The 24,457-nt window shown below is 31.8% G+C and overlaps 1 protein-coding gene across 2 annotated transcripts in view; it reads left to right on the top strand.

Annotated features, from left to right (window-relative positions):
• The first annotated feature begins 6,130 nt into the window (after window positions 1-6,130).
• LOC127716125 (teneurin-m-like) overlaps window positions 6,131-24,457 on the top strand; it is a 210,057-nt gene continuing 191,730 nt past the window's right edge. Inside the window, exon 1 of one of the 2 annotated variants that reach the window (XM_052222208.1) lies at window positions 6,131-6,569. The gene's annotated coding sequence lies outside the window, so the exon portion shown is untranslated. Of the gene's footprint in view, window positions 6,570-23,139; window positions 23,218-24,457 lie in introns of those variants that run through there. The other variant, XM_052222211.1, reaches the window with a different exon arrangement.

Raw genomic sequence — 24,457 nt, 5'->3', positions numbered from 1 at the left:
CTGTGCAGACTGTTCTTAGAACATTTTGTTTATCCAGATGAGCATCCCCTGTGTAGAATGTTCTTAGAACCTCTTGTTTATCCAGATGAGCATACCTGTGCAGACAGTTCTTGCAACCTCTTGTTTATCCAGATAAGCATACCTGTGCAGACTGTTCTTAGAACCTTTAGTTTTAACCAGATGAGCATTCCTGTGCAAATTGTTAGTAGAACCTTTGGTTTTATCCAAATCAGCACCCCTGTGCAGAATGTTCTTAGAACCTCTTGTTTATTCAGATTAGCATCCCTGTACAGAATGTTCTTAGAACCGCTTGTTTTATCCAGATGAGCATCCCTGTGCAGACTGTTCTTAGAACCTCTTGTTTTATCGAGATGAGCATCCCTTTGAAGAATGTTCTTAGAACCTCTTGCTTATCCAGATGAACATGCCTGTGCAGGCTGTTTTTAGAACCTTTGGTTTTAACCAGATTAGCATTCCTGTGCATACTGTTTGTAGAACCTTAGGTTTTATCCAAGTGAGCATCCCTATTCAGACTGTTCTTAGAACTCTTGTTTTATTGAGATGAGCATCCCTGTGCAGACTGTTCTTAGAATCTTTTTTTTTATCCAGATGAGCATCCCTGTGCAGAATATTCTTAGAACCTCTTGTTTTATCCAGATGAGCATCCCTGTTCAGACTGTTCTTGCAACCTCTTGTTTTATCCAGATGAGCATCCCTGTGCAGACTGTTCTTATAACCTCTTATTTTATCTGGATGAGCATCCCTGTGCAGTCTGTTATTAAAATATTTGTTTACTTAATACCATCATCCCTATGTAGACTGTTTGCTTTATCAGATCAGTATCCCTGTACATACAGTTACTTCCACCTCCTGTTTTATCCAGATCACCAATTCTATGCAGACTGTTCTTAGAGCCTCTTGCTATGTCAGATCAGTATCACTGTCTAGACAGTTCCTACATTCAGCATTTTTGTTTATCCAGATCAGCATCCCCATGCAGAAAGTTCCTACAGCCTCCTGTTTTATTCTGGGATTTTTGCATTAGTCAGATTCATGTTTTTATCCATATGTAAATCATGTGTGAAGTATATACTTCCAGTCAATGATGACCATTTATCACTATAGTAGAAACCTATATTTTCCTTTAGAATTATGTTCGTTTCATGATAAATGACTTTTTTTGTCATTTACAGTATTATTTATTGGTTTTTCTAATACGAAAACAGAAATTTTAAATTGTGTAATCTTTCGTGTTATTGAAGAAATATTGAAATATGATGAAAATGACAATTACATTTAAGTAAAGCGATATTATATTAGTGTTATAAATTATGGTCTGATTTCATTTTCTCTTAGTAGAAGTCTTGATAAAATAAATCCATTTAGAATCAATGGTGAAAGGCGAAAAAAAGGTGGACTGATATTATTATGGATTTTCAAGGTATTTGTTACTGTGATGCCTGACATAGATAAATTCAGAATGATCTGTCTCAAAATATTTGAATCATTTAAAGTCTGAGGTTGAATGGTTATTTTAAGATATCAGATATTTTCAACCTTCTCTGAAATATTGCAAACAGAAATTTCAATAGAAGCTGTGTAAAGTTATCCATCCTAAGAATGTTATATTTGTGTAGAATGGAAATTGTGGTGGCAACAATCTTGCCTTCCTGATCTTTTTTGCAAAATCAAGTTTTTGTATATCCAGAATTTAGGAGGCAACAACTCCAATAAGGAGTCAATTGACCTTTCCATTCATTTTATGTAGATTCAGAGTTTAAGTCTATCTATTGTAGTTTTCAAGATATTAGGTAAAATACTTAAAATTAATCATAAATCACCAATTAAGGGCCATAACTCAAGAATGAGTTGACTGACTATTTCCATCATTTATACTTATTTGTAAATCTTATTTTGCGGATCATTTCTGCTGTTTACAGTTTCTCACTATCTACTTTTTATACGCACGTTTACGGGTCGTATTATGGTAAACTGTAAAAGGCTTTAACCAATTTGCATGAAATTTTGGTGAATTGTTTACTGTAAATTCAGAAATTATTGCGTGCATTTATTATTGCGATTTTTGAAGAATGGACAAAAATGCGAGTCTAATTATTGCGATTTCAGGAATATCTGCATACTGATGTATGTATCAGATATCAGAATGAGAGTTCTAATTATTGCGATACTCATCTAGTCGCATTATTCGCAATAATAAAAACCTCGCAATAATTTCTGAATTTACAGTATATCTATTGACGTGAGCTCCCTTTCGTTTTTTATAAATTTTAAATTTTACATTTCCGAGTTATGGGGTTTTATTTATTTAAAAAAAGGGTGATTTTCCAGTTTTCGGACAATAACTCAAAAATGCTTTCAGCAGTTTTCAAGAAACTTTGGTAAATTGTTTAAATCTATTGAAATAAGCTCTCTTTCGATTATTATAAATTTTAGATTTTACGTTTCCAATTATGGGATTTTATTCATAAAAAAGGGATGATTTTCCAGTTTTCGGACAATATCATTAAAGTGCTTTGAGGAGTTTTCATGAAACTTTGGTGACTGGTCTATATCTATTAAGATAACCTCCCTTTAGTTTTTCATAAATTTTTGATATGTCATTGAGATGATATTGCACTTTATTCTTTTAAAAGCGACGGACGTATCATGCGCTCATGGCGCAGCTGTTTATTATTTTCATCACAACACGCAAATTATAGGAAGAATTTGTCATTCATGGGCAATAACTCCTAAAATGATTTTGGCCATTTTGACTTATTTGTAAATCTTTTTATACGACCGTAAAAAATTTGCGTTCGTATAATGCTATCACTTTGTCGTCATCGTCGTCAAAAGACATTTGCTTTCCGGACAATAACTTTAGTTTAGGTGTATGGATCTCAATGAAATTTAACCAAAATGTTCAGTACCACAAAAGGAAGGTTGGGATTGTTTTTGTTTTTGAGGGTGATGATCCAAACCGTTTAGGAATTAGGGGCCAAAAAGGGGCCCATAACAAGCATTTTTCTAGTTTCAGGGCAATAACTTGTGTATAAGTATTTTGATTGCTCTGAAATTGTACCACAAGTTTCAATCCACAAGTAGAAGGTTGAGATTCATTTTCGGGGTAATTGCCTAAACCGTTCAGGAATGAGGGGCCAAAAAGGTGCCAAAACAAACAATTTTCTAGTTTTCAGACAATAACTTGTGGTAAAGTATATGGATGTCTCTTATATTGTACCACATTTTACAAAAAGAAAATTTCTTCAAATATTAATGGGGGTCACAATTTATTTTGCTAATTCTTTGTATATAGTCTGAAAACAGATTTACCAAGTATTGAGCAACAGCACAGTGTATTGCACAACAGCAAGAAATCTTTAATTGAATATAAATTCAAATCATATAACCAATTTCAAGTTCTTTGACTAAATTTATTCTGTGTCAGAAACCTATAATGTGTCAAATATTTAATTAGAATCCAAATTCAGACCTGTATCAAGCTTGAAGATTGTGTCCATTTTTGCCTCAACTGTTCAGGGTTGGACCTCTGCGGTCGTATCCAGCTGCACTCGCGAAGCAGTTTATCTAACTATGTCTCGTTGTAGATTAAGTGTGAGAAGTCATAAATTGGCCCTGGAATGGTCTAACTTAACTTGTAAATTTGTATTTGCTGCTTCTCCGCTAAGCACAAAGCATTTAGAAGTAGGCTGTTTTCCTTGAGTCAGAATTATTTGTTCATGTAGGGTGACATGTCTTCATGGGGACTTTTACCTTGTAAACTAAGATGTTAAAAGTCTGGCTCAGTGTGTCAGTCTAGTACAAAGCTAAGTTCAAATTCATATCACATTAACATATTCTTGTCATGAATATGCATTTATTTCGCCACTGGAGTTTTAACAACAATCCATCATTATCATCTTGTCTAGCTAATCACTTTTGCTGTTCAAAGTATTAGTCTATTATAGTTTTCAATTTATAGCACCAAAACATTAATTAGTAAAAATCGTTATTAAAGTGCAATTACTCCTGTAGGGAGTCTACTGACAATTTCAGCCATGTTTACCCTTTTAGATCTTTTTTTATCATGCCTGCGACAAAAGTTGCAGTATACAACTCATAGGTATTATGATTTGGCTGCATGACGACGATGGCGTGAACTATTTGTTTAAAGCTTTATATTTCAGAAGGTAGAAGACCTGGATGCGCCATACCTTGTATGTAGATACCTTATGTTATGAAGTTTCCGTCTGTCATATGTCCATTATCCTTGACCTCATTTTCATGGTTCAGTGACTGCTTGAAAAAAAATTACAGTTTTTTTGTTAAAAGAAATACTCACTTATTATGAGTAATAGGATAACTATATTTGGTATATGGGTTCCTTGCAATGTCTACATGTCCGTCAGGTAGGATTCACCTGACCTCGACCTTATTCCTTGGATCAGTTATCAAGGTTAAAGTTTCGTGCTCAAGTCTGTATCCCAGATACTATAAACAATAGGTCATCTATATTTGGTGTATGGAATGATTGTAAGGTGTACATGTCCGACTGACAGGTTTCATCTGACATTGACCTCAATTTCATGGTTCATTGGACAGTATTAAGTTTCTGTGGTTTGGTTTATTTCTCAGATACTATAAACAATAGGGCCACTTTATTTGGTGTATGGAATGATTGTCAGGTGTATATGTCCATCTGGCAGGTTTCATCTGACCTTGAACTCATTTTCATGGTTCTTTGGACAATTTTTAGTTTTTGTGGTTTGATTTATTTCTCAGCTATCATAAGCCATAGGTCAACTATATTTTATGTATGGAATGATTGTAAGGTGTACATGTCTGTCTGGCAGGGTTCATATGACCTTGACCTCATTTTCATGGTACATTAGTCAATGTTAAGATTTTGTGGTTTGATCTGTTTCTCAGCTACTATTAACAATAAGACCACTATATTTGGCGTATGGAATGATTGTAAGGTGTACATGTCTGTTTGGCATGGTTCATCTTACTGTGACCTCATTTTCATAGAGAACATTGATAATGTTAAGTTATGTGATATTTGTAGTAAAACCTTCATATTACAGACTTTCAACATGAATTCAATGATAAGTAAAACAGGGGAGACATTTCAGAGTGTGCACTCTTATGCTGATACTCCTGTCATTGTGAGGTGTGTTTAACTCTGATCTTAATTGACAAGGGTTTCCAGTTTTCCAATGGAAGGTCAATGGTTCCCTCCAGGTAGTTAGGCTTCCTCCACAAATAAATACCATGATTTAACCAGTGTTACTGCATGGTATTCACCAACATCAGTCTAAACATTTTTATTGTAGTTTCCGTATTCAGAAAATTTGTAAAAACTTTTATGAGAAGACAACTGACTATTTCATCCATGTGGACATATTTGCAGAACTTATTGTGCAGTTCATTTTTGCTACCTACAGTTTCTCACAAGATTTTCTGAAAAAAATAAAGTTACCTCTGAGTTAAAGGCCTCACTGTGACCTTGAGATGAAGTTACTCTGTTATTTTCTTTTGGGTTTATCTGGTGATTGTAGCAGTTTGGATTTTACGTCATGAATGAATGCACCATGTCCCGTCATTCTAAGATCCTTAAAAACAGCATATAAATACCTTGTAAAAGGCGCAAAAATAAATAACCAAAGAAAATTTTCCTTGAAATATTACAAGAATAAGTGCTAATCTTTTCAAATAGCAGAACATTTTTAACCTATACCTTGTATACATAGATTATAATTGCCTGCACATACAAAGAAATAGTGATTGGCTTTAATTTTATTTTTATTTGTGTATGAAGTCATTGGAGTGTTAATCTTCAGTGATCTGAAATAATTCCCTTTTTTTTCTCTTTATAAAGTAACAAATTTTTTACATTGATCTAATTTAATAGCTATTATTCTCATGTTACATACTTATAGATGTATCAGTGAACTGTAATAATTTGTTTTTCCCTCATTTTATGTAGTTACAAATTTTTCTTACAATACATTACAAGCATAGATAAAAAAAGTTGATTAATTAATCAATATTCTTTACTGATTTCCTCTGCTTTCAGCTTAATGAACAGTTTCCATCAGATTCATTCATGCGTAACAGGCAAGCATCCAAGCGATCTGTGTTACAGTGAGAAGTGTCATATGATCAACCAAGATATGTTTTCACCATGTAACAATGGCATAGCTGATTATATACTCAAGGTAACGTGTTTGGTATAATTAACTCCGTGTCTTTTGTATGTATGCTGAAATAGACCTTTTATGTTGACCACTGAGAGATGGCCTATTAGTTGTCACAGAAAGCAAATCAGTTCGTTTGAATGAAAATAAAGGGAAAGTAACGTTCTACGATCGTAGCTACCAATCTCTAATATTTGTGTCAATCTATCGTTTGCGTTTCAAAAGGACATTTATTACGCTGAAGCGTGTTGGATTAGAAATAATTTCCACAAAATACTCATTAACTGTTGAGAGAAGAATTTCAGTTTTTTATGAAGGAAATCATTTTTTGAAGAATTAATGAGGTTGTTATATGCTAAAATCAGACAGGTAAGAAAAGCTTAAATTTGATGAATGCATTTTTGTCTACTTGAAAGGAGTGATTGAAAAATTTCTTCAGGACAAGAATTAATTTCTGTGAAGTACTTTTTTTTTTAATGATTTTCAAGCTTGTCTTATTTACTGATTTTGACTTTATTAGGAAAGACACGACAGAGCCGTTTCTGTCTAGTTTTAACAGTTCTCCAAAAAGTAGTAAGATGCTTTGTAAGGTTATCAGCATGCAAATTGTTTTATTTTCCACACAATACTTAAATAGGAATATCCATTTTGAACATCGAACCAGGAAAGTGTTATAAGGAGTCAAGGAGAAATTTTCTGGACAAAGATTGATTTTTGAAAAGCTATGAATAAAAGTTATGTGGTTAAACCTTATTGAGACAGCAACCAAACAACACAAAAAATGCAGACATCTTAATATAAAGGCAAGTTAAAAATACCTGAAAGTCTATAAAAATATGAATTAAATTATTTTATATATTAATCGTCCCCTTTTTAACTTGATCAGTTGAATTACATGTTACAAGCATGTATAAAATGAAGCTGTATAGAAAAAGCAATTACATCTATACTATTGGAATATTGGGAATAGATAACAAAATCCAGAGTATAGATAGTTCAAGGAAAACAACAAAAATAGACAATGCTGTATAGAAGGTTTCACAGCAAATAATTAAAATACCCTTTCAAGATGTCATAATTATTTTGACTACCCGGTATATCAAAGTATGCTCTAAAAATATTACCTGCTGGTATAAGTTACTTTGGTATTGATTGAAAGCATATGAATGTTTGTATCAATCTGATTGAACAACAGATCATGCACCAAGCTTTGCTTACAAAAATCTGATCAAGCTCCGTTCTTCTTTCTGTTTTGGTAATTATTACATCAACCAATGAAATATTTGTCTCCAAGAGGTGTATATCATTACAACAAAACCTTAGGCTTTACAACAGAAAGTAAAAGTCAGCATTGTCAGATTCATGTAAGCAATAGGGAGAATACAGGATCTGTAATGAGATTGATGTATACTTAAAGTCTGTTCTATGTATTTATAATAGTCCCTGAAATTTATACTGTATATAGAGAAGTATTTTGTAACTGTTTATGTCAGATGGTTGATACAATTACGAGTCACCATGCAAGATCATATTTAGGTTATAGAATGTTTGTAAATAACTTGACTTGACTTTGTGCTTTTTAAATCCCTTCTAAATTACACCATGTAAAGACTTCAGTAACTTTCAAAAGCTATTAAGTGGATAATTATGTAAATTTTATATGCTTATTATCATAATATTGTACTTGTATTTAGACACTGATCACTGAACTTGGAACAAATAGAAAAATAATGGTTGTTTTTTACTAGAAATTGAAGTTTTTGTCATTTACATTTGTCCCATGTGTGTATTTAGTCCTGTATTAAAGAGGGATAATGTCTGTGGAATGGTGAATTTAATTATTGATGTGAAATTTATTAATTAAAAGTATGATTGTATCCGGTTGGTAGAGTACATTTACCATTGGTTTATACTACATAAGTGCATTGTGCTTAAGTATTTCTAAGAGGCACTGTAAGGGATGTACATTTGATATGCAGATTGTTAATAAATGATCCACTTAAGTTGTGTTTTTTTTTTTGGTGAAAAAAGACTTATCTTTTGGCCAGTCTTGGATTTTTCCTTATAAACTGAGATATTTGTTCTCTTTGATAAAATGGGTGAATTTGAAAACTTTTCTTAAGGATTCTATGGTCAAGAAAAAAAAATTGGCTATAGGTAAACATTGGTTTATTTTGGTATAGGTGTCTGTACTGAATTTCTTCTTTTTCTCGTCCACAAGATACAGAAGTACATGTGACATCGTAAAAATACTTTATACAATCCGGGAATCCCAAGATATTGATTAACAATTTTTTTTACAGATGAAAAATGAATTGTATAATTTGAATTGTAACTATTTGTATTGAATCGTTCATCAGAACTTAACATCTGGTGAAATTACTTTGCAATCGTAAGGCCATAAGTCATGAAGAATCATTTCACAATTTGATTTGAATAAAATTACCAAAATACAGGGGAGTGTACTAATAGAATGGTAGGTGAAGAAAGGACTTCAAATTAGAAATTCATATATTTTGTAGTATGGGGAAGATTTAAACTCGAAAAGTATAACAATTTCATTTTTTGTATTGAAGAAGACTTTAATAAAACATTGTAATCCTAAGATATAAATTGAAGAAAACTAAAAACGTAAACAATCTTTCTGAAAACTTTTACTCAGATGGTCCAATGGGGTGTTTAAGGTTAAGTTAAAGGTTGTGAAGACCTTAAGGATAGTTAAGATGTACCATCGCTGTCATAATAACTATCAAGTTTGAAGCTATATCTCTGTTGACAAGTTTATATTGACTTCATTTGAAATTTGGTACTGGTAAATGTATTGCAGTAACATTCTTGCAGTTTTCTGTTAAATGTAGAGTATGAAACTGTCACTAAATGTCACATTAGTGAAGCTAAGGAAATTTTTTGACAATGTTCAGATTTCATATTTTTAGCTCACCTGGCCCAAAGGGCCAAGTGAGCTTTTCTCATCACTTGGCGTCCTTAGTCCGTCGTCATCGTCTGTTAACTTTTACAAAAATCTTCTCCTCTGAAACTACTATGCCACAATCATCATTAAGGTATCTAGTTTAAAAATGTGTCCGATGAACCCAGCCCGCCAACCAAGATGGCCAACATGGCTAAAAATAGAACATAGGGGTAAAATGCAGTTTTTGGCTTATATCTCTGAAACTAATGCATTTAGAGCAAATCTGACATGGGTTTAATATGTTCATCAGGTTTAGATCTATCTGCCCTGAAATTTTCAGAAGAATCAGACAACCCGTTGTTGGGTTGCTGCCCCTGAATTAGTCATTTCAAGGAAATTTTGCAGTTTTTGGTTATTATCTGGAATATTATAGATAGAGATAAACTGTAAACAGCAATAATGTTCAGCAAAGTAAGATCTACAAATAAGTCAACATGACCAAAATTGTCAATTGACCCCTAAGGAGTTATTGCCCTTTATAGTCAATTTTTAACAATTTTTCATAAATTTTTGTAATCTTTTACAAAATTCTTCTCCTGAAACTACTTTGCCAAATTTAATCACACTTGGCAACAATCATCATTGGAGTATCTAGTTTAAAAAAATATGTCTGGTGACCTCGCCTGCCAACCAAGATGGCCAACATGGCTAAAAATAGAACATAGTGGGTAAAATGCAAGTTTTGTCTATTATTTTAAAATCATTATAAAGAGAGAAAATCTGACAAGAGCAAAAATGTTCAGGATGTTGAGCTCTACCAATTGTCCATACATGTCAAAACTGTCACATGACTTCTTATAGGATTTTTTGCCCTTAAATGACAAATTTTACCATTTTTTTTCATTTTTGCTTCTATCTTATAAAACTATAATAGATACAGAAACTTTAAGATGATCAGCAAGACATGTTCTACAAGTAGGTCAGCATGGTCGAAATCGTCAATCGACTCCTTATTAGAGTTATTGCCCTTTGATGATGATTTTGACCAATTTTTTGTGTTTTTTGCCTTATATCTTAAACTATAATAGACAGATAGAAACTTAGCTAGGCAAAAATAATCAGCAAAACAAAATCTACAATGAAGACAATGTGGAGGAAATGGTCAGATGACTCCTTATTGGAGTTATTGCCCTTTATGGACAATTTTCACTTTTTTTTTTGCGTTTTGTCATATATGATAGAAAATTATGATAGATAAAGATACACTTTAAATCACAAAAATGATCAGCAAGTCAAGATCTAGTAACAAGTCAAATCTTGCTGAAATAGTTAGTAGACTGTCACTCTTTATAAGAATGATTGCCCTTAAATGAGGATTCTTTTTATCCTCTTTTGTGTTTTGAGCAAAAACTAAAGAAGATAGAGAGAAACTAAACAGGCTAAATGATCAGCCATACAAGATCAAACAAAACAGATTTTTGTCATGAATTCTATTCTTGTCTACAATGTTGGAGAGTGTCCTTTGTTGAATATGCACATAGACCAAGGTGAGTTTAAGGTTTGTTAGTGAAGCAGGACAATTCATATGTTGAGAAGGGTAAACTTCTTGGGGACGTAATTTGTGTAGATATTTTTACAAACATAAGAAAACTTTATAGACACTATTTTTTTGTGATGATGATTTAAACAGGTTTTTATGATTTTTCTTACATAAAACATCACCTTTGATATGTAGTTAATAACTTATAATTTGATTTAATTTTTCAAAAATTGATTTTGGTTCTAATGCTTTCAAAGGTGTCAAATGAGATACAAGTACTTTAAAGTGTTGAAGCAAGTTCCAAATTTTATAACAGTATAAACCATATATGTGTTTTTCAATTTCTTGCATGTCAAAGCTATTTAATAGATATGAGATATTGAATTTAAAACCATACTTACTCAGATGGAACTCTTGATACATAAAACATTCATTCACTTGACTCTAGCAACATTTCCCCTTTGTGTGAGGTTTGACAGAAAATGGTGAAATTCCTGGTGTTTTTGCTACAATTGTTGAAGTATCACATGAAAAGATTCCCTTTATTCATTGTATACTTACTTGTTCAATAATTCAAGCAATTTGTATTTCAACTGTTTTACCATTTAAATTTTAATCCTTTTGTTTTTAATTTGTGGACTTCTCTTTAGTTTCATGAATATTATAACACAAACTATTTGAATTTAATTGTTTTGAAAATTTTAAAAAATATCATGATTTTTACTGCTAAATGTTTGCCATCTCACGATCAAAGAAATTTTTGATAAGCCTGTAAAGAAAGCTTCCTCATTCTTTGGTAGGTTTTTAAACAGTTGCAGTAAAAAATTCTGTCCTCAAATTTCATGCTGATTCTGTTCAAATTTTCAATAGATTTTCCATGCTATCTGAAATATTTCATGATTCATTTCTATTTTGAGGAAAGTCTAACCAATTCTGATATCTTGTTGAATATTTGACTATTACTCAAGTGAGATAATAATACTTGGTTATAAATACTTAAAAAACGAACTCATATTTACTGAGGCCAACTATCTTATCATGTTTAATTTTTGATAAAGCGGACTGTCACCTATTTGTTTGTATAAACTGACGATCTTTCCTGTAAAAGGCCTGTTGACTATGAAACACAATGAGAATTCTTTTATCTATTAAAATGAATCACCTATATGAAACTTGAGAATATTTTGTCATGAACTTGGGTTTATGTACTTAATTTATCATTTTATTTGATCTTCTAGCCCTACAGCAAACTTTAGCTGGAGGTTTCAGGTAAAAGTGCATTTTCAATTTGTTTTGTGGAAATTAAAATGTTTTAGGGGTTAAGAATAGGAAAATACAATGTAAATTTGATATGTTTTTGTTGTGTTCAAAACTTCTAAATACTTTTAAGATTCTACATTCAAAATAATCCTTTAATAAAGTTAGAAGTGAAAAGTATAAATATTGGGAACAACTTAACCAAAAGGGTCTGGAGCAAAGAATTAAGGGGGTCTCATTGGGGGGTCTGATCCCGGATCCCGCTTATTGTTTTGTCAGAATCCTGTATCCCGCTTATCATTGCAATGATAGCGCTAGTAATTTCAAGTGTCCTGCCCGACTTCGTTTCCCATTTTCACGCAAGATAATTTGACTTTCACGTGTCACGCTTACAAAAATATCGGCTAATCCTGCGTCACGCTTAGATCCCAATAAGACCCACAATTAATGCTATGATAACTGTCTAACTGTTTTGAAGAGATTAATGGAACTTAATAGTTATAGTGGAAATTGAAAAAAAAAATTAACTGATGATTAAATTAAGGTCCATGCCAAATCACTGACTTATTTAAACTTGGTCATTGAAGCGCACAATAGAAAGACCCCATGATCAGTAGACCTGGCCTTGCGGTCGTAAAACATTTGAGTATGATTGTTGTTCTCAGACTCAGAATTCAACCAATCAGAATACTGGATTTAATGTTTCGAGCACAAATTTCGTACTCCTAGTACTAAGTAAAGTATTATAACCAAGAGCCCAGGACATCTTTAAAGATATTCAATGTTAAGATTATCAAATATGGAAAAGGTGGCCAAGTCACCTGAAATTATTCCTAAATGCAGTTTAAAATTTCCTGTTTTTCTCTATATTTTAAACTGTTTAAGCTAGATTCAAAGGAAAAACAAATTGCAGAAAAAATGTATGTATAAATCTTATCTGCTAGGTTTGATGAGACCAAAATATCTTGGTCCATTGATACTTAAAGATAGCATACATTAGGATTAGAGTGAGAAATAAAGTATATATATAGTACAATCCATGAGGGTTTTTTCATTGCTTTTGTTAGTTTTCTGTCCAGATTCATACAGTGTAGCAGATGTTCTGAGAATGTTGTTCTAATGAGTCAACCCTCCACCAGAGACCAAATGATATTGAAGTTAGCAACTATAGGTCACTGCATGTCCTTCAACCATGAGTAAAACTCATGCCACATAGCATATGTTTAGTTGAGGGAAAAACACCTTAGAGGAAAACCAATATTCTAATGCACTTAATGTAAATTTAATTGTAATATACTTAACAGCATGACATTATAATACTTTCATGATGACACAAAGTCAGACTAGAAAAATCAAATTCAGAAAATATAATGTGATTTTAAAATGTTTTATAATTCAATTTACGTAAAGACCGGAATAGTCGGTAACATTACAGTAGTTAAATTAATAATTGAATATGAATACAGTTCTAGTTGTAATATTTACAAAAATATTTATTAAGATTTCACTAGCTTCCATTAGACATTCAGGCATCAGAGATATTTTATAATGGACCAACATTTTTACTTTATAAATAATTCATGATGCACTTTCTGTGTATCGATTACCCTCACAAACCACAGTAAACACCAAAGACAGAAGAATGAAATCAGACATGGTCTGCTATAATTGGATGATTCCTGATGGCTGAAAAACACAATTAACTATAGAATTAGTAGTCATATTGCATCAAACTTTTGATAGCAAAAAAATTGGGTTAGAATTAGTATTCATAGTGTTCAACTATTTCGTTTTTCTTGAAAGGAAAAAGGATTTCCTTGGATATAATAAGACAAGCTTATAGTCTTTAACATGTAAAGTTAACTAGACAGAAAGACAAAAAGAATTAAATATAACCAGTAAGGTTATTTAATTAAACTTCTTGAAATTATTTTTGATATTTTAATTTTTTGCTGGATAGAAAGAAAAAAAATTGGTTTTAATCAAAAGATAGAAATTAGAAAATATTAATATATTATAAAGTTTGTGTGTGTACATTTATATTTAACCTTTGAATAACAAGTAAGAGGAATTCTATTTATTTCTGAATTCTTGAATTAATCTCCACAATTTTTGGAATTGGATCCACACTGATTATTGAAAATGGGTCTTTTCATAAATGGATGAGTATTTATCCCAAAAATTTCATTTAAGATTTGTAAATAACATCAGCTAACTCAGAAATTATTTTGTTATTTTTGAAGATAAAACATACAGAAAAATGTGTTGCCTCTGATTGACTTTTGTAAGGTCCTTAGAATATCTGTGACTTATAATCTCTTGTACTTATTCCAGACTATTAGATAAATAGGATTGTCCTAGCTGAATATATTTTGTCTGGAATATGCTGTTAAGTGCCAATTAGAAACCCAAGTTTTTTGTATTGAATTTCGAGGTCTTCAGTCATCTTTTCATTGTGAATTTGAAGTCTGTAGTAATTACCTTTAATCATGTGATCTATCTTACAACAAACAATTGATCTCTCATTGATAAATCACCATCCTGGGAGGGTCAGAGGTCAAGGCAGGTATTTACAACAGGTGTACTAATACACTAAATGACAACTCTTGGCCATGGTCTAGTTAACTTCCTGAGATCAAAGCCATTTTACTGGACATATGACCATATAATGAGTTTGACATTCTAACCTTTAATATGTTGTGAATATTTTCGCTATGTATAATGGTTGATTTTGAGTTATTTGGATAGTTAGGCTGTGATTGTAAGTACATGTACTTCCTGCATCTGCATATTGTTACGTGTTTGCAATACTGTAAATACAGACTAATACAGAAATTAATACATGCACTTATTTCTGCGAATCCTTGACCATTGGCCAAAAAGCAAAATCTAATCATTGTGATTGCAAAAATCTTATGAAGGAAAATCATTACTTAAATTATGAATGCAAGTTTTTATTATTGTGTACTTGATACTGTCACATTTTTCTGGTTAATAAAAGCATTGCAATTATTTCTGAATTTGCAGTATTTTTTTAAAGATTTTAAAAGAAAAAGGACATTGATAGAACAAAATTTATTAGATTGCTCTATAATTCACTAAAATTAGGGCATTTTCCTATATCTCCATGTCTTTGAGAGGCCTAAATAGAAGCTTGTCGCCATCTAAATTTGTAATATCAAATGTTGATGCATCCATTTGTGAAGACAAATGTCTTCTGATGAAATAATATTTGTAAAGCAGCAATCTTCATGGCTTTCATGTTTCTTCAAAATCCCTTACTACCCAGTAGAGTTAAAATATTAATTTGACCAAAAAATGGCATTAAGACAAGAAAACGTGAAAAAATATATGTCACAATGTTAAATAATGTACTAATTGAGATATGCACTCCTGCATTATCCCCTTTGATTTTCATGTTTTCTTAATTCTACTGTTTTGCAATGCTGCAGTTGATGACAAATGCCACAAGAAGAATGAGTATGAAGGACTTTAAATTAAATTTCTAATGATAAAACATGTGCCTTTATATTGGGGCAAACTTAATTAAAGCCTGCGATGATTAGATTTCAAATTCATTCACTGATTTTTCATGATTTTTTGCCAGCATTTTAAAGATTTAGATGACTTCTGTTGAAGGATGTTATTGTGAAGACAAAAACTTGGATGAGTTACGTAGTACAGTTTGATCAATACCATGTTTCATACATTGTATGTACGAAAAAAATTTAGTGCATGACTTCGTGTCATGCTGTTAGAAAATTGAAGTGTCAAAAATCTGTACGAAAAATACTAATTCTGTATGATAATAGACAGAAAGTCATTTATTGTGTGTATTACTGAGTCAAATTTAAGTTGCATGACAATGAATCGTGATTTAATTTGCGAAACATTCATAATAGATTTTCAATAAAGCTGAGGTTTTACTCCTCCATGTGGGTAAGAAACTGTTTTAAATGGTTTTAATATATGCAGACAGGGAAATAAAAAAAAAGTGAGTAATAAGTGCCGATTTAATTTTTGAGTGTAGTATTTGTTTTCATTATCGGCTGATTTGTCCTTAAGTTGGACAAATCAGCCGATAATCTTTTTTTTCATTCCTTATAAAAACCATAAAACCATAATTTTACATATTTTGAGTTGGAAGACTAACTTATTATACTTTTAAAAAAAATTATCTATCGCACAAATGTTTTTTAACCTGAAGACTTGCATAAGAATTAATTAGGAACCACAGAAATTCATCACATTGGTATACATGCTCTTTATTACCTGCTGTTGAGAACAGGGAAATACAATACAAGTCCAATAGAGTATAAAAATCATTCAAATGTAACTTTTGTGTAAAAAGTTTTATGGTTTAGTTAAATATTAGATGCATTTGTTTGATCATGACTGTGGTTTGTGCTGCATAAAATTGTCTTGTTGATATTCACATGACCACCTGGTTATTTTTTATTTAATGATGAACTCCTTTAATGTACTTGACTGACTCAACTAGGCTACTAGCTTAGCTTAAATTATACCTTAAACTAAGTCTTTGTTGATATTGTACGTAACAACTTTAGTATGTCGGTAAACTCCTGGAGGTTTTAAGTTGTAGTACATGTACTGGTATTTGATTTTCATGGTAGGAATTGAACAGGTGAGAACTTCCTGTTTACTGCAATGATTTGTCATCTTTGATGAGGAAAGACAGAATGACCACTTGTGACAGAAATATCTCATTAATGGACAGATAGGACTATGTCACCTGATTTATGTTCTTCATCCAAACATATTACAGTTGTTGCTTTGAAATTTTAGGTACAAAATGAAGATATAGTTTTTATGAGTGTTACTCATTGTTGAAGGTCGTATGGTGACCATTCTTGCATAAATCTGCTTCGTTTTGACTATTGGATAGTTGTCTCATTGGCAATCATACAGTACCACATCTCGTTATATTTTATATATAGTTATACCACAGGCTTTTCTGTCCCATTTCAAACTTAATTTCTAGTTGACTCATTGACAATTACATTGTGAGTTCTACAGTTCTGTGTGTCTGTATGTTAGTTTTTTCTAGGTAATTGCTCTGAATATTAAGTGCAGTTAATGATTGTTAGGGTTTGAAATATTGACCAAAATGATTAGCGGACTATAAAACACTGTCCTTGGAATAGGTCTGGTTCACATTGTGTCCCACAGTTCCTATACACTGTGCAGACTCACCTGTGAAAGTCAGAGCTTTACATTAGCTGTTACTTTACTACTGTTTATAATGTGTGCAGATTTATCTTAGCTGTTTTAAAAATTGGCAAAGATTCATCTGATTTTTAACTTTTAATGATGCATATCTGATACATATGCTACCATATGCTTCAGGTAGGTCCATAGAATTATCTGTTACCTTGAATTCTAGTCACCAACAGTGCAGACTTCAGTAGCAACAATACCTGAAGATAGCAGAGATACAAAATCCTTTCAGTGGCTAAGGGCCATGATTCATATTATATTGTAAAGAATCAATTTGACCTTTTGACTTGATGTTGATCCTATCATTTTTATGGAGCTAAACTTCTCAGATGTTAGGATATTAAACTGTCATTTTAGTCTTTGTATGCATGTAAATTATGATATTCACTGACCAGTCTCTAAGGTGTAGTATTTCACACCTGTATGTTTATACCTGTCCACACCTGGGGAGATCTTACTTTGATGTAACATATTTTACAGGTAAACGTTTGATGGATTATCTGTTATTTTTATATGTCCCAGTACAAGGGTTAGTAGTCAGATACATGTTTAATATTTATTTAATTATATTGTAAATTTTTATATCATTGATAAATGTCGTTTTAAATGATTACTGGGAAAAGATAGGGGAAATATGGTTCGACAGGATAAATTCAGAACACTTGAAAGTAAGTATTACTATTGTGAATTACTGGCTGCTGGCAGATAGTTAACCCACACTGAACTCAGTGCTAACTCACTAACATTCTTTATAAGATATATTTTCATTGATAAAGAAAGAGCCACCTTCCTTATGCTGTTGATTTCAACTATGTACTTTTTCTGAACTTTTGTCCTAAACTCTTCTAATTCACTGTCATTTAAAAATGCTCTTCTTGTTCACAACAAAATGTTTGACAGAGAAATTCCAATCATACCAAAACATCTGGAAAAAAGGCAATGTACATATTTTGTGTTGTACACATGATGCTTTCAGTACTAAACTTAGAAAAATCAATTGAAAGGGTTTTTAGAGGACTGGATCCTTACTCAGGTTCCGTTTATATAACTACTATGTATCAATCATTGTCAATTGAACATTTTAGAAATGCATATATGAAATCATGTCAGGGCTGAAACACCGACTACTGTTGACCGAATAATACTCTTTAGGGAAAAATGGTCCACTAGCAGGGGTGTCTAGTGAAAGTTATTTTTAGGGAATAACAGTCCACCAGCAGGGGTGTTGAGTGAATGTTACCTATAGGGACTAATAGTTCAACAGGGGTGTCAAGTAAATGTTACCTATGGGGACTAACAGTTCACCAGCAGGGGGTGTCGGGTGAATGTTACCAAAAGGGACCAACAGTTCACCAGCAGGGGTGTTGAGTGAATGTTACCTATAGGGACTAAGAGTATAGGTAACATTCACTCATCAGTGTTGAGTGAATGTTACCTATAGGGACTTACAGTCCTAAAGCAAGGGTGTTGAGTGAATGTTGCCTATAGGGACTTACAGTCCTAAAGCAAGGGTGTTGAGTGAATGTTACCTATAGGGACTTACAGTCCTAAAGCAGGGGTGTTGAGTGAATGTTACCTATAGGGACTTACAGTCCTAAAGCAAGGGTGTTGAGTGAATGTTACCTATAATGACTAACAGTCCTAAAGCAAAGGTGTTGGGTGAATGTTACCTATAGGGACTTACAGTCCTAAAGCAGGGGTGTTGAGTGAATGTTACCTATAGGGACTTACAGTCCTAAAGCAGGGGTGTTGAGTGAATGTTACCTATAGAGACTAAATGTCCTAAAGCAGGGGTTTGGTGTGAACATTCCTAGGTACTAGCACTAGCAGTTCTCTAGCAGGAGATAATTAAACTAGAATGAAGCAATTGTTTTGTTGTGTTGGAAGAAAGAACTATTTTATTGGTTGTTACTCATCAATTTGAATAAACCAAATATTCTTATATGGTACAGCACTACTTAAGTACTGTTTAGATGAAGGAAAGTCTGTTCTGTTTCTAAGCTTTTACAACTAGAAATTGTGAAGTGGCAGAATAAAAGTTGTATATTTGACATTTTTTATACCAACTATTGAAAACACAGTATGTTGTAGTCAATTTAGATAATTATCATTATTATCTGATGCTATAGCACACTGACTGTTGTATTGTCATAGTTCACATCTGTCTTTCACTGATTTTAAGATTGCACATAAAATGCAGGATATAAATTGTTTTATTGATTTTTACAAAATTATTTCAATTTTGAAGATGAAATTTATTGTTCATAACATCTGTCACATGCTTGAATTGCTTTTGTTATGTTTGATATAATAAAACCCTCAAAAGACCATTAACAATCTTGTGGCTAAGAGATATGTCCAGTCCCTCAAAACATTGTTAAAATAGCTCTAATTGTAATTGTTTGAATTTGATAATGTGGAAATTAGATTTTAATTTGAGCTATAAATTGAGAGTTCAAGGGGATTTGTGATTTATGGAGAATTAATCCATAGTAATGTAAAGTTCATGATCTGAGTAATAAAACTAGTGGACAATGGCTCTGTAGCAACAGATGGGCAGTTAGATACTGGACTAGTGATTTATTGGTTCTGAACATTGATATTCAGGATTGATAGAAGGGGAATGGTATTCAATCCATTGGAAATTAGTGGACACCCAAATGGACTATCAGATTTACTTTGGAGATATAATGAACTGATAGTAATGCCCCATATGTATGATTTCTCACTCCTGTTGTAATCTGTTAAATAACTGTCACATGTTTTTGTCTCTTGATAATAAGTAACACCTCTGTCTGGGATATTCCATAATTTGATACTCCCAAGTTGTGATACTATCAATAAATGGGAAAGTTTCAGTCTGTCAGAAATCAGAAGCTCTATTAATCTCTTCTATTTAATTGTTCTGTTTATGTTTTATGAGCAATATTTATACATTGAAGAATCAGCTGACTCTTTTCACAAAATAACTTACGATTAAAATTGATCGTAAGTTATACTGAAATGTGTATGACTTGCGAGTATTTTTACTCTTAAGATTTTTTGTGAAAAGAGTCGCTGTCCTGTCAGGACTTCCTGCAGTCCCATAATCATTTTTTTTTCACCCAGTCCTTTGAGGTTGTTAAAAGATAGGTTATTGTCATTTTTATATCCCCCAACTCCATATTGTTTTGTCTTTTGTCTGTGGGCCAGATTTGATATATGACACAAATCTAGGTATGTGGTCTGTTTTGGTAAGGAATTCTTAGTTAATAACCACCATGACTTTGACACTGAACTGAACAGAGATTTTGACCTCAAAGAGATCTAAACTGCAACAGTTCGTAATCTTCAATGTTATGAAGCTGAAACTATATTTGAAGAAGTCACATGTGACCTTGTAATTTTGTTTTAGGCTAAATAACACTCTGCAGTGACTGATTTAGAAAGGACTAAAATAAGAAAAGTTTGAAATATTGATTTTGATGAAATCTAGTCCCATTGTTGGAGAATACTATCATGAAATCTGAGTTCTATTGACAGAGAAAATAAAGTAATTTGTGACCATTGTATAGAGATAGTATAACCCTATTACATAGCTTTATATTGGTGATTGCTTTCTTGTGTATAAGCTGATTTCATACATCTTAGATTGTATAGGAAAATTAAGCTGTTTCTTCTACGATATAATAGTATTTACAGTTGTGTCGATCATAGCATTGTGTTATGTAGGTGGGATAGGACATAGGGTGATGTAAAGCAGGAAATCTCATTGATTTGAATTAAAAAAATAAGATGGAAATCTGGAATCGTGCTGATTTTATAAGAATTTGAAATGAAGAAATCTTATTGATTTTGAAAAATAAAGATATTAATACCGTGAATCTGAATAGTTTACATACTTTTTGTCCTCCTGGAACAAATGTCACATGGTGACACTGTCAACACCAAATGTAGTTTTCTTTATTAGGTTCATATCAACTTATGATACATCATTGATATGTTGTATATCGCTTGATTAATGCATCAAGGAATATCAATTATATGTAGTGAACCTCAGATCCTTGATCCTGCTCCAGTGACCATGTCTAATTACGTCATATTTAAAAAACACAATCTTCTTGCAGATCTCTAAAAATAGAAACAAAGTTTGCTTACACATGGTAAAAAAATCATTAAAGAAACAGATTCCACAACCGTATCGCATGCAATATGATATTTCTTCTCTCAAGACATTTTAATTTTAAACATTTAAAAGGTACGGCATTAACCTCACATTTTAATTAAAAAATTTAACTATCTTGAGGCCTGTCGTGCAGCGGTAGAATCCGTTATTAAACAAAATATGCATTGCAATGCACATATGTACCTTTACTACAACCTCCCAATGTAAAATTTAAATTAATATTTGAAAGAATAGGATATTACATGTTTACATTGAATAGTAATATAACTCTTGTTTTATGTTTAAATCCCTGTATCCGTAACAGTCCAGTGAGGTCCTAAGCTTTATTTTCATGTAAAACATATTATAACTGCAACAACAAACAAATCCTTTACTCATAGAACTGTTTTTAAACATCAAGGAAAAACTTGTAAATATTTTATAAACCTTAAAAATCAATTTACTACAGATCACTAAGTGTATAAGAGGATTTGGCTGGTGAAATCATATGCTCTCAGAGAAATTGCATATTTGCCCTCCATGCCACGGTGACATTTCTGTCACATTAACCATCTGTCCTGCTTATAACATATATTTACCATGGCTATATGGAGTCATTATTGAATGGTGTTCTGTTTATAAAGCAGTTATCTCCTGGTTTCATTTTCTCATATTTAGCTGATGTGGCATCATAGATGTGATTGATATTGTGATTTTTTTTTTTTGGATGAAATAAAGTTGACATTGATACAACTTTTCATACCTAGTTTGTAAAGAAACAAAAATTTCTTAGTGCTTCTTCCAGCTGTTTTGTAGTCTTTTAAAACCTTTGTGCACCCATTAATTACTCACTGCTAGAAAACAAAGTTGTGGACTGAAGGTTGTAAAATTTATACATGTTCTTTACCTTAGTTATATTTATAATAAGAAGAAGTGTAAATTAAGTTTGGTTTAAGAGAAGGGAAACTTGGCAGTATCCTAGCTGATCTTGTTACACACATGTACTATTTAAATCTTCCTTAAAAGTTTAAAGTATAGTTGATGTTTTATGATGTTTGATTTATTTGAATAAAATTTGTATTTATGTACTTGAATACAAATGATAATGTTGACTGTACTTTATACAATGATGGTTTATTGAAGATGTAAACTGTATTAAGATTTCAGAATCAGATATTCTATTAAAACAATTAAAAATAAGTAGAAAAAGATCTGCTTACCCTTCCTCAGGGTATCTAAGATCACCCCTGTATTTTGGTTGGGTATGTGTTGCTCAGTTTTTGAAGCTGTGTTTTGTAGACTATTGTTTGTTTTTTGTTTGTTTTTTTTGTTTTTTGTTTTTGCCATGGCTTTGTCAGTTATTCTCAACTCTAATGAGTTTGAATGTCCCTTTGGTATTTCTTTCCTCAATTTTTGTTCATATGATTGTTAACGGGAGAGATTGAGAATATTTATATTGTCCTCAAAAGTAAGGTGATAATTGGTAGTTGACTTTAGTTTATTGTAATTTATTCATATATACAACATGTTACATAAAGCACCCAAGGACTTGAGGTGAAATATTGAAATCTTAGATCTTTGTTCATAAGATTAGATAAATATTGTATTATTTATAAATAAACCATAACGCCAATAAGTATTGGTTTGGAATGGAAAATCTACCTTCAATATTGAAAGGACACTGATGTGTAAAATAGGATTTACCTGTTAAATTAAAAGTTAGTGAAATATTTAAACTTATTATAGAATTTTTTATGGTACAAATACTTTAAATTTGTAAGTAAATTATTTCCTCAAAGGCTTGTGGCTTACTTAAAACAGATTTCCATATAGGTATATTTGTGACAGCTTTAAAAAGAAACTAACTTTATGAAAAAAGGACATAACTGAAACGTGCACTTTCAGTATTTATGCTGTACATTCTAAAGTAAGTTAGCATTTTGTTTATTTAACTTTGGGGTAAAGTAAGATTAAAATTTAAAGAATAGTAAAAAAAAAAGGTTTGAAATGTCATTTTTCAGAATTGGTTGTCATAACCTGTTAGCCTTTTAATCCTCCCTTGTAGAAGTAGTCTAAGTGCTGATGTCAAAGTGTTACAGAGGATGAATAGATGGATGCTTCATGCCCAGTGGCAAATATTTCATTTATATTCATACTGTAAATAATAGCACATTAATGAGATATAAATATACTCTGCTTTGCAAGAGACTGACATGCTGAGCAGTATTATATGCTAGCTCACAATGTCTACTCCTAATGGCACTAACATTTTAGAGAAGCAATAAATTCAAATTTCAAGTCTAAATGGAATGATGTTTAAATAAGGATCAAGCAAACAATCTACAACCCTTGAGTTGGGCAACCTACCTTGAGACAGAGTTCAAGTGTGATACAAAGGAATGTTTTAAAATTTTGAGATGACATTAGGATTTTTACAAAATTTGGGTGGGAAGATGATCATTGTACTCCTATTTTTCATCATAAAGTTAACAATATTTTTTTTTCATTCAGAGAAAATTTCATTAAAAAACAGGCGATTGCAATTCCAAATGAAAATGAAAAATATACACCACAAGCAAATCATAATTTTTTATGATTTTGTCTTGCGGCTTCTTAGTAATCTGATACATATATAATATATCATAAAGTTACAAACTAGGATCAGGTATGTTCAGTTAACAGCTGTAAGGTATAGATACAAGTATTTACTACCTATGTAGTATTTATATATGCCTCTGATCAAACTAGGTTTTTACAAATTATAAAAGTTTGGTTTTGTCATGTGCAAATTGAAAAAAAAACTGCATGATGTGGTATTGACAAATAATATTGCTCAAGATGAAGATAAGGGTACCCTTTTGTCCATTAACTTTTTGTTTTGTCAATTCTTCTGATTAAGTTTTTTTCTATCTTAGAAAATTTGTTATGTTTGACTTTAAATTGCCTCCATCTTCACAGCTTCATCTTATACCAAATTTCCAGTCCTCAATTTTATCCACAAGCCTGACATCCCAGACTATGAAAAGGCTTGTAAAAATCATTTGGCCTGTAAGAATTTTACTGATATAGGCCTATAGATTCTTTAAAAAAAGCTCAGGCCCTAACATGGGGAAAAACAAATTGATTGTGAAGACAGTTTCCCTATACAACTGTCTGATGCTCTGTTT

This window comes from Mytilus californianus, unplaced genomic scaffold, assembly GCF_021869535.1.
Source record: "Mytilus californianus isolate M0D057914Y unplaced genomic scaffold, xbMytCali1.0.p SCAF_9, whole genome shotgun sequence".
Classification (NCBI taxonomy): Eukaryota; Metazoa; Mollusca; class Bivalvia; order Mytilida; family Mytilidae; genus Mytilus; species Mytilus californianus.
Note: the sequence above shows the minus strand (reverse complement) of the source record. Positions and strands in the feature narration are given on the sequence as shown.